Here is a 10,302-nt window from a genome sequence, read left to right as displayed (position 1 = left end):
GGGGGGGGGCATGGGTTGGTGGGGTTGTTCGTGCCATGTGCTCTTGTTGTTTGATCTTCAAGGCTAATTAATCTGTAGCAAAGTGAGAAAACCATGTTGTCACATCTCCTGGTGAAGCACGACACCCACCATCCCCCAACAGACGCAGACAAAAGATGGAGATAAATAAAGGAAAAATACAGTGAGGAATTTTAAGAGGCTGTGATCATATAGTTTCCCCTTTGGATGTTTTTAGCTTCAGGCATTGCGTAATGAGGCAACAGCACCCAGATTCAAAGCAAGAGAGGGAATGATACAAGGAAGAGAGTGAAGTGTAAACCTGCAAACCGATGGAGGAAAAAACAAGAAAAATCACATGCACATGATGTATAAAGTGAAAAAGGAACAAGACCAGAAGTAGCTGTTATCATGTCCTAAAGCCTGTCACACACCAACATACAGAGTCGGCCTCAACCCATGTCACGGCTTGACATCAGTGAATTTCGCCTCAGGAAATCCTGAAGGCGTGAGTGTTGATTTATGTGTGTGTTTATGGTCCCATGAGATTGGAGGCTGATGTTGTCGAAGTGTAATGTTACAGTGAGCCTACAGTTGCAAAATGTTAGAAGTAGGTGGCAGACATTAGATGTCAGCTGAAGTTAACTGGAATGTCAATGGAAGGAAACAAGCGTCTGATAAACTGACGGACAGAAAACGTGACCTCCTCCCCTCCCGTGAATAGTAAATACATAGTGAAATGTAAATAGTGTTTTCACCTTTAAGGTTGGAAAATACAGGAAAATGTAGCTTTTTAATGTGTTTCTAATGACGTAAGAGATCATTTTTAAAGGCATGGTATTTGCCTAACCAAGTAGTTTTGGTGGTTAAACTTAACCAAATGGCAAGTTAAATGGGTCCAGATAAGGCTAACATCTCCTGGAGAAAATTTCAATGTGTTTGTGTGTGTTATGCCCCGTTAGTGCAGATGGTTTTAGGCTTTTATAGTGGAAAGATTATTTCAGCAACACTTGAGATTGTTAAGATAGTTAAGATGGAAAGTAAGAACACACAAGAAATATGACAAATATGTGTCATATTCCAAAATAGTAGTGAACTCTAAAGCAGTGCAGACAAACTCAAAGTTTTAGAGATTTATTAAATAATGACAAACAAATACTGGAGGAGATGTCAGCTATGAGAATACCTGGGGACAGTTAGGCTTATGAGGACTGGAACCACTGAGAGAGAGGAAGAGGCAGGTTGGCCCAGGTTAACCTATAGACAAGACTTCCACAGCGCTGTCCCAGAGGGTTTTGTTTAATTCAATTCAATTTAATTCAATTCAATTCAATTCAATTCAATTCAATTCAATTCAATTTTATTTGTACAGTCACCTCATGCTTTATATTATAAGGTAGACCCTACAATAATACATACAGATAAAAACCCAACAATAATATGACCCCCTATGAGTAAGCACTTTGGTGACAGAGGGAAGGAAAAACTCCCTTTTAACAGGAAGAAACCTAGAGCAGAATGAGGCTCAGGGAAGGGCGGGGCCATCTACTGCGACCGGTTGGGGACAGGATAAAAGACATGCTGTGGAAGAGAGCCAGAGATTAATAACAAGTATGGCTGATCTGGGGAGGATACTTGGAAGGGAAGCACTGGTCTGTTTTGTGCCAGAGCAGACAGGTGAGTAGATGCAGTAATTCTCTGGCGTAGGATTCCAAAGAGAATGGACCAGCTAGATGAGAACAGGTAAAATGGGCCACACAAGGAACACTGGGAGACAAGGACATTGAGACTTTACTTTGAAGGTCTGTGAAAAAACAAGAAAGTCACAGAGGAGCCTGATGACCGCTCTAAGGAGGCAGACAATCAGATAATAGACGCTGGAGCTGGAACTTAAGTGCTGAAAATGAGACTGACAAACAACAGTGTGGCAGCTGAAAAACGGGACTCCATCCTCAGGCACATCAACACCTGCTTAAGCCAACTTCCAACTTACTTGGGGAAAGTGGAATACCAAAACAGCAAATGGACCAGTGCAGGACCATGACAATATAATTGTTTAGCTAGAGGACTTTTTGGAGAAAATAAAAGATTTAGAGATTTGCTACCTGAAATGCATGCGTAATTTTTTTATAACGACTACAATTCAGTAGCCTACTCTCTACTTGTGTGTGGAATGGTAAATTCATGACCTTGCCTTAAAGGGGACATGAAACGCTACACATATAAAGGGTAATTTACACCACTGAGCCCTACTCTCAAAAACTGAAATAGATGTAGCTCTGTAAAGTTTTAAGAACATGTTGCACCATCTTTTGTCAGTAAGAAATGTGACGTAGTATGGTTGGTTGGTTGGTTGGTTGCAGTTAATAGACTTACGTTAGTTTATGTTAGCTAACTAGTGACAGAATCGGTAACTCAGGGGAAAATAAAGACACTAAAACTAAAAATCTGTTTAAGAGGATCACATTTGTGCTGACCCTGGCTGCAGCAATGAGTTTTATGTTAAGAAACTGAGGACACACTATCCACTTTCACTGCCTGTCTCTTTTACGCTCTGTCTCAGTGGCTGTTTGCTTTTTGGCTAGCTGCACTCAAAGGAGAAAATCCAGCTATTTGTTGTAATGTTCGGGTTTGGAAAGCACTTTATAAATGAGGACTGTGTAGAGGAGAGCTAAAGCAAATTCCTGCTAAAGAGACAGATGGAGAAAGTGGACAGTATATCCTCGGTTTCTTAACATAAAACTCAAACATAAAACTGTTGCAACCAGGGACACCACAGAAGTGATCCCTTGAGCTGATTTTTGGTTGTAGTTTCCTTACTTTCCTCTGAGTTATCGATTCTGTCACTAGTTAGCTAACATAAACTAATGTAAGGCTATTAACTGCAACCAACCAAACACATGTCGTCACGTTCTGTACTGAAAGAAGATGGTGCTGAACATGTTCTTCAAACTCTATTTCTTAAATCTGGCTTCACAGTCAGTTTTTGAGAGTAGGGCTCAGTGCTGTAAATTAGCTTTTACATATGTATCGTTTCATGTCCCTTTAAGTACAGAGGCAGAGCCAGGAGTCAGTTAGTTTAGTAGAAAATGCACCATAAGTAAAAAGCTTGATCAAAATTCAACAATATTCTAGCTCTAATCTAACATATATCAAATTTGTTGTTGGCCATTTCTCCTGTTCCCACTCTTTACGCTAACTGATGCTAACTCTCTCCTGGCTCCCACTCGGTATACAATGCATAGTTATAAAAGTGGTATCAGTTTTTTCATATTTTGTGCAAGAATGCTAAATATAGTATTTCTCTGAATTTAAAAGTATGCCTGTAGTTTTTTATGATATATTTAACATTTAAGTTAGATATGATTTCAGGTCCTATTGTAATAAAGTTACCATAGGATTATAGTTTCTGTTCATATATGTGCAATAGCATGATAATCTTAATATTGTATCTTTCAGTTTTTCTTATTAGAGGTAAAAACACCTTCCTATTATAGGACACAGTAATTTAATCTTGAACTGCCTTCAGGAGGTCAGTATCCAGCAGAGCATTGAGAAAATGACAGCTTGTAAAAGAAAGCTGCTGTCTGAGGTTTGTTAGTCCAAGCGTCAATAAACCTAGAGGCCCCTGAACTTCCCTCCACCTCCCTGCCACCCATTCTTGTAAATCATGTACAAGTTGCACAATCGCAATTACCAGTGGTGTCATGTCATAAAAGAACCACAGCATAGAACAACTCAAGACCTAGTGAAGGTCTACAATCTTCAGGAGAACACCAAATCATTTAAATGACGGCTACTTTTGAAGACTATGCCATAGAAATTCAAGGATTTATTATACTTACCACTTAACTCTTGACTGGTACTAACTTGTATCAGTACATATTTCAATAATTTGTTGTGTTCCTGCTCTTTATTCATCCTCCACCTGCTTTAGTATTGTCAAGCATAGCAATATATCTCGTTTGTCTTTAGGCAGGGAGTAGCTAATAGTAACAATTGCAGCCTAAAAGGTCAAGGCCTTGTGTTAACTGCCCTGTTAAAGGTCAGCAGAGTCACAAACAATTCATTCTGCAGAGAGGAATCCTGCAACAAAGGAAGCATATATGTGTAACAAGGTGATGGTGGGGATATGTCATAAAATAAATAAAAATCACTATAATTTCTAATCAAATTGGTAATTTTTGCTTCGATAGACACACATCATGTGTCATATGTTTTTATTGTAATCTGATATTATGTGTAACACATTTTCTAAAGAACATTTTTTAAAGTTTACTTTAAAAAATGTTCTAAAAACACTGGGATTCTGTATAAAATGTCAATAAAAACAAAATCTAAGGGTTAAAATCCACATTTTATTCACAATAAAGCAGGGAAAACATGTCAGTCTTTTCTATGTTCTATGGTGAATAAAATATTTGCACATTTGCAGATCATTGTATTCTGTTTTATTTACATTTCCACAGCATGCCAACCCTTTTGGAATCGAAGGCGTACCCATGTTATATTCTGTTATAACAAAGCGGAAGATTCTTGTATCCCTCTAAAAGTTAGTACACTTATATCGATGTCATCCCCAGCGGTGGTTTTTCATCTGTTGTAAGCACCAGTGCATTCACAGTGCCACACTGGTATTTCCCTTTGGGAGAATTTTTAATCCCACCAGACAGACGTCATAGAAGTCCAGGTGAAGTCACACCTAACAATGGCTGCCCTGAGGGTCTCTGTCAGCATGAGCTTTTCTTCCCACCTATCATGAGTCTAACCATAATTACAAACTGACAGAGCTATTTCTTAGAATCTGGCTAATACATTACTGGGATGTCACTGACATCATACACTAAAGTCACTGAGTGCTGGTGACTCAGGAACCATAGAAGTAGCACTTGTGGTTGTTACATGAACAAAAGTAGTGCTGCCACACAGACTGAACTACATACGTCACTTTAAAGCAAAGCATTCCAACTTAAGGTCCTGCATTCAAAAATGGAACGACAATTTCAGAATATTTGATGTCTTGCATCATTTACATACACATTTGCTACGTTTTGGTTTCCTTCTTCTATGACTTTGTTAGCACATAGAGGTGTGTGGTTTCCAGAGTCATCATGTGAGAGTGTAAACGAAAAGAAAAACAGTGGACATACTTGTTGCTACAATACTTCATGCTAAAAACTAACCAAAAGCCTTTATAGGCTAATTTTTCAACATCACCAACAGACATTTGATTTTAGCTGCAAATTATTGCAACAATAATTGTGCTCCAGCAGTGCTTACAACTTTTTATTAAGTCTCCCTAGAAAAAAGTCTGGTGTGCTCAGAAGATGTGTCCTTAATTTGTTCAAGTTTTGTCTATTTGTGTGTGTTTTGTCGTTGCATCGAGCTCTCGGGGGCCTTCTTTGGATTTCTGCTGGACAGACATGCACAGGAGACTAGCCTTGCTCAGTATGCGTTAGAAGATTGATAACATTTTTTCCACATCCACTTACAAGGTGCTAAATATTATGTAAGTGATTGCGTTAAAGGATTTATGGATTTTCACTACTTTAAAACCTTAAAGAGAAATTGCCAACGCGAACAAGATTTTCATTTTCCACCACTGAGTTTTCCCTTGAGTTTCATGGGCAGGGCGGATATCCACACATTATTATCTCCAGTTTTTTGTTGTCTTTTTTCTGTCTTTTGCTTCTGCCCATGAGGCTGTGTAGCCTGCACAAGATAAACAGTTTGGTATCAGCAGGAAGAAGGAAAGAGGAAGGGCCTTATTATCTCCGTAGCCATTATATTGTTACTTTTTCCTCTGTCTCCACGGGTGCATCTCTGCACGTGCAGATACTTGAAAACTGCCTGTCTGTGCGTCCAAAAGACCAAAACCAGAGCCAGCTCCATTTTTATCTCCATGGCAGCAGACAATCACCTGATACAGTTGGCAGAACCGGGTCTGCAGGGACGAGACAGAAGCCACTGACCTACATATGACAAGAAGTGTAAATTGCATTAGGTTAAAGGGTGTGCATATTGTAGCAGATCATAGAGTACATAAATCAGCGTACAGCAGCAGGGAGGTCACTCTGATAGAGGCTGTAGGCACTGCAATGCTGTGAAGGGGGCCACTAAAAGGGATACAGTCCATTCTCTTATTACCCCAGCATGCAGTCATAAATCTGGCTGCCGCTCTCTCCACTACCAGAGAGAGATTTACTACAGCCAGCATGCTTCCTCTGCCTCCTCCTCTGTTTTCTCTATTCTTTCTTTATTTTCAAACCTCTGTCTCTTTCTTTTTCCCTCTTCCCTTCCCTGACACCTTTTTCCTTCCTCAATTTCCTCTTTTTATTTTTTCTCCCCCACATCCCAGTGTCACCAAGGGTCAAACACCCGCTGCATCACATTGTAACTTGGGGACACACACTGACACAGCAGTGAGCACATTTTAATTAAACCCCATAGTGATTTACAGCTCACACAACAGCTGTAAAGCTGAAGGCAGCAACTGATGCAGAGTTAAAAAGAATATATATGTCGTTTATTAAATAGATTTTTTTAATGTTGTTTCTGGTGGATTCTCAGGTCAGATTCTAAATGTACTGAATGTAACTGGCTCAGGGGAATTAAGTGTCAAACAACTCTCTCTATACTGATGAAACAATGTTTTATAGCTCACATTCAGTACCTGCGTTCATGCAACCACCTTGAAATGTAAACACTTGTTGTAGAGGTAAAATCCTTCTCTAAAAATGATCATGCACCTGTCATCAGCATGTTTTTTAATGCTACTCTGAAAGATGGAGCCATAAGTGTTCACAAAGGTGCTACACTAAGCAATAGGTGATGCTACAGTGACTACATTGATTTCTTGATTTACGATTGAGATTATTTAGTACTATAAAGTAGTTATTCAGTTGTGATTATTTATACGATTGATGAATGGAAAATGGTTCAGCCAACATTTTGTTGTTCTGATGTCTGCTAAATGTTTTATTGTGCATGTTGTGCATCCATAGTAAAGTTACACTTCCCTTCGATGACAAAAATGTTGCAAAGGGTTTTTGAACATACCAAGGGACACTCTGCTCATATATGCACGCCTGCTGAAAAGCAAAATCTGGATATTTATTTGTGCTGTGTGTGTTTTATGTTTCACATCACATGTTTTCTCCAATCTCCAAATCCGTTATATACATTTGGCATCTGTGCACGTCTAAAGGACAACTTAGGAGGACACAAACTCTGGGGCATGTTGCTGGCTGACCTAATTACACTATCTGTTCATGTGGAGACACAGTGTGTTTATATTTTGAGGATGTGGATAGCTTTCCGTTTTGCATGCGTTAGGAGCAACCAAGATAAAATGGTCTGTGTTCCCAAGTTCTGGGACTGCAGAAACTGACAAGACGCAGTATTCTGTGTAGTGCACAGTATTCTGGTGGCATGCACATTTAGTTTACATTGTTTCATCAATAATTTATGTAAGTTGCTGGGGGTGGAGCTGGTTTAAAGGTACGGCAAGTATTTTTTTTTTGTACTCATAAATATATATTGATTACTGTGTAATTATATCTTCCAACAAATTGATGGATTAATGAACGTAGAATTAAACTATTAAATATACACAGGAAGAGGCACTGTTTTGTGGAAGCACCATGTTGCAGCCATCCTGATGTCTATCTTGAATGGATATCCCTGTTGTGCCTAATCATGTTTTATGTATCTTGCTAGAGACTGGCCACATACAAAGTATGCCTTTAAATTTCTTGATTACAAACAGCTATTTTAAATTACATATGACCAATTAAGATTTGCACATGGATATTTTCATCATCTTTTTCTCATTATGTCTATCTCTTCTGCTTCTTCATCTCTCTCCTCCCTCATTTCCTCCTCATCCTCTTCTTCCTCACCTCAAATTTGATCTCCTGTACTGAAGTCAGGGCTCTAGTACACAGAAACGTTCATAAACACGCTTATTAATTCCCAATATTGTCGCAATTGCTTCTTGTCAGTAGATTAGACCCTCCTATCTCCGGACTGCTGACAACAAGCTGGCCAAACAACAACAGCAACAGCTGGTTATAAGCTAACATTATGGCAACTAATGTTAGGCTCTGGTATTCATGCAGAGAGGAGAAAGGAGTGTAAGGAGTCTGAGGACATGTACAAAACCAGCAGGGACAAGCTAATGGTGAACAGGAGAAAACAGACCATCTGGAGGAGTAGATAGCACTGAGGGCCAAAGTAAAGAGCCAACAACATTAGACTTTTTTTCACTCACATATGAAACAGCTGGCAGTTAAAATGTAAGGAAGATAATGTGAGTCACAAACAACGTTTTAGAGTGTTTCAGCTGCATGCTGAGTGCAGACCCACACCTCATCAGTTCATAAAGCTCAGTCAGCTGAACCACCTGATCCATCGCCTTTGGAGCTTGATCCCCGTCTCCAAGTTGGTCTCAGAGTACGTCAGTTAGCACTTCATTGTGTCACTATGTCACAATGCTTTTTTTTCAGGTGTTTGCTTGCATAAACATACATTTATATGAGCTCTATAAGTCAACATCATCATCTATATAAATTGATAAAAGTGTGTTCAAGGTTCTGTATTATTCCATTTGCATTCTAATGTCCATTGGTGTATGGGATTGTTATTTATTTATATTTATATTATTATATGCAATTTATTATTATTAGTAGTAGTAGTAGTAGTACATGTGTTACTGTAGGGGTGTCCAACTCCAGGCTTCAAGGGCCGGTGTCCTGCAGGTTTTAAATATCACCCTGGGTCAGCACACCTGAATCAAATGATGAGTTCATTATCAAGGCTCTGGAGAACTTCAAGACATGTTGAGGAGGTAATTTAGCCATTCAAATCCGCTGTGTTTGATCATGGACACATTTAAAACCTGCAGGACACCGGCCCTTGAAGCCTGGAGTTGAAGCCTTGGTTTACTGCTATGTCCTTCCCAGGGAAGGAGAAACAAGTGAGAGTGAGTTCTATACACTCAGTGTGATGATGGAATGAAGAGTTTAGGGCGGAGCCAAAGTTTAGGCACTGCCCTCACAGCTCTGAGCCATCCACCCAAAGTGCTAATTACGCACTCGTTCTGATAACATCTCCCCCTATCATTCCAAATAAACAAACTCTTGTAGAAGCTTTTTGTCAGCATTAAATTTACTGCAATTTTTCTTCCTTGAAGTAGAAAAAAGCCCACATTTCTGAAAATGACACTTGTACCTGCACGTCCTTTGACAGCTCGGAAAAATGATAATTCTTCTTTTGCTTTGTCATATTTTGAGTTGCACATGGGTGAGTGGTGGAAAAGGACATCACTAGCTGGTTGCACACTCTGTGTTTGTATTTGAAAGTAAAAAAAATGAGGGAACCATCAAAAAAGACTCAGCAAAACATAATAGACCCCAAGTGGGTCTACAGTATTATGACGCACTTGGAAAACATTCAACTGTCATGCATGATATTCAGTTTTTTGATTTTTTTTCCACACTCCAACACCGTCTGCTCCATAACTGAGATATAGGTGTATTGTTCCTTTAATGCCAAGAACAAAAAAGGAATAAGTAAGTCAGTAAATTTCAAAATTAAAAAAAAGAAAAGATCTTGAGCATCTTTTTTTCATTCAAATTTTCTTGTTTTCTTGTTTGTTTATTTCTTTTTTTTAACTAAACCTGAAGGCATCATGTGGTTTTAGTTGCTTTAAAAGGAAACTTGAAATAAACAATATTTTAATGTTTATCTGTGCATTTTGGATGCAGGCACTTAATAGTAGTAAATGTATTGAGGGCTGCATGTACCCATATAAACAGACCTTAATGTGTGCATCCACAGTGGAATTTAAAAGGAAGTCAATGAGCCGGTGTAATCATTGGTGCAATAAAGCCCCAGGAGCTGTGTGTTGCTGTTAAAGGCTACTGCACCTAAATCAATGTAGGTTAGAAAAAGAAAAGAAAACAGCCTATAAATGAACCTTAAACCGTCAGACTCTTTGTGTGCATTTTATTACCACACCAGACCCTTTAAATGTCCAACACTAACACTGTGCACACTAGTACACACTCTGTTTGGGGTAATACTACATGACATTCCACTAAATGCCTCCTAGACAATCCTCCTTTCTGCAGCTTTTCGGCATTTTTATTGGTGGTGAACAAGACGAGACACCAGGGTCACCGTGGTAACCACACACTCAGCTGGATGCAGGAGCTCATCTGGCTGCATACGGACAGCAATGTCGTGCCCAGGAGGAAACTGCCCCAGATCTCAGTTGACATTTGTCAGCCTTCAGTGTCTGCG

Source organism: Oreochromis aureus, linkage group 20 (genome assembly GCF_013358895.1).
Source record: "Oreochromis aureus strain Israel breed Guangdong linkage group 20, ZZ_aureus, whole genome shotgun sequence".
NCBI lineage: Eukaryota > Metazoa > Chordata > Actinopteri > Cichliformes > Cichlidae > Oreochromis > Oreochromis aureus.
The sequence above is the reverse complement of the archived record's forward strand: the minus strand, read 5'-3'. Positions refer to the sequence as shown.